Genomic DNA, 1965 nt, shown 5'->3' with positions numbered 1-1965 from the left:
AATATTAGTTATTACTAGTCTCCGAAGCAAGTGAACTAAAGCTTTACTATTAGTAGTTCACGGTTTATTTAACCGGTTTTGTGTACTAGATCGGGTTCTGTATACATTCAATATTGTTCAGAAATCGGTAATCTATTCATTGAATAAGTAATTGTCGTAAAAATCTAAATATATATAAAGTAAAGCTTACTGACATGCAAAACTAGTATGGTGTGAAACTTTTAATTGTAGACGATGTTGCCTTTTACATTGAAGTCAAGTACTAAGGAAGGCCTGGAAGAAATCGCTTTTAAGCGATAAGGTCACCTTATATACTTTACCTCGCATCCATACAAATATATATACTGTACATTGTAATGTTAAATGGTGTGGTACAATAAATGGTTAAATAAATAAATAAGGAAGGATTTCTGAAAATGGTAAATATTCGTAAGAGGTAAAAAGTGGTAAGTAATTATGAAACTCGGTGAATTTTGATGATTAAAACTTTAAATTTTGAGTGCAGAAAGTTAGTCTAAATAAAGTAAATTTATAATTTTATACTTGGCGATAGTGCTGAAAAAAAAGATATATTTTTTCGTAGTATAATGTTCTTAACTGCCATGTCAATCAATGGCTACCAAAGGCCGTTCGTCGAAATTGGAGCAAAATCCAACTCGCTATTTAATAAATAATGCAATGAAAAACGAAATTAAGTGTTTAAACTCATTTATATTGCATGATTGTGGCATTATATTGCATTATAACGACAATATAGCGAGTATAAAGATTGTTATTTAAGATTAGCCGAGGTATGAAAAATGTTAAGTTTGCGCATACTGTAATTATAGTAATGCTAATTACAATTAATGTGGTTTACATGTTTTATATGAGAAGTTTTTGCTGCATTTTGTGTTTAATGTCGCAGAATAAAATAGAGTTATAGTATTTGCTTCATTTCTGAGCTTTTAGGTCACCATAATTAGTTTAAGTCGCTAACGTGTTTAAGGTATTGCTCTTTATGAGAAATTAAAATATTTATAATTTTGACTTGCAAAAATACATTCTTACATCCTTCTAATATTATAAATGCTAAGATGTTTGTCACTCTTACACTGGAAAACCACTGTACGGATTTTGATAATACGTAGCAGCGATGTAATGATGTACCAAAAATAACATTTATAAGCAAAAGAATTAAAAAAATAATATTTAATTTAGCCCTCGAGTGAAACCGCGCGACACAGTTAGTTTAAAATAAACTTTAATCAGCTATAACATCTACCAATAAACATTTTTGTGCTATAAATAATCATTCCTTAACTTTTAATATAATACGAATACCTAAGTAAGTTAAATAAATTTATACCCCATTCTTCGGCGTCTGTAAAAAGGGTTATGTTTTGAATTCGTTAACTTAACTAAGTTATTTATAAGATGTTTTTCGTGGCATTGTCGTATCTTTGTTTAAGTTTCACTTAACGACTGTTTGCCCAAGTTTTTGCTCTGATTGTTGAGTTTTACGAATGAAGTTAAATTTTCGTATTCAAAATGGTATAAATTAAATAAGACATTTTTTCCTAAAGCCACAGTCCCCGTTTCATTCGAATTTCACTGTTTATAAATCATTGTTCTACCAAATTGAATTGAAAACGATCTAGCAATGCTACGTTATTAAATTATAATAATAAAATAGCGTGTGTGAGCACACGTGTCAGAAGTGAAACTTCTTTGGAAAGATTCAAGAACCAAAATCGTCGCCTTACTCCATTATCCGTATTACCATGACGCGACCTTGAATTTTACTCTCAACACGCCTAAAGAAGTTTCACTTCAAAATTAAAAAAAATTAAAAGTTACATTACATAAATCCCATTTGATAACATCCACTAATATCGAACATTGAAACAAATAGGTTAATAGTAACCATTTCTACCTGCTCAGGTAGCCAGACCCGAATAATTGACGTTAAACGTATAAGTTCGT

The sequence above is a fragment of the Colias philodice genome, chromosome 2, assembly GCF_061535455.1.
Source record: "Colias philodice isolate Cphi_HAF_F1 chromosome 2, ilColPhil1 Martin Lab GWU primary, whole genome shotgun sequence".
In the NCBI taxonomy this organism is placed as follows: domain Eukaryota; kingdom Metazoa; phylum Arthropoda; class Insecta; order Lepidoptera; family Pieridae; genus Colias; species Colias philodice.
Note: the sequence above shows the minus strand (reverse complement) of the source record.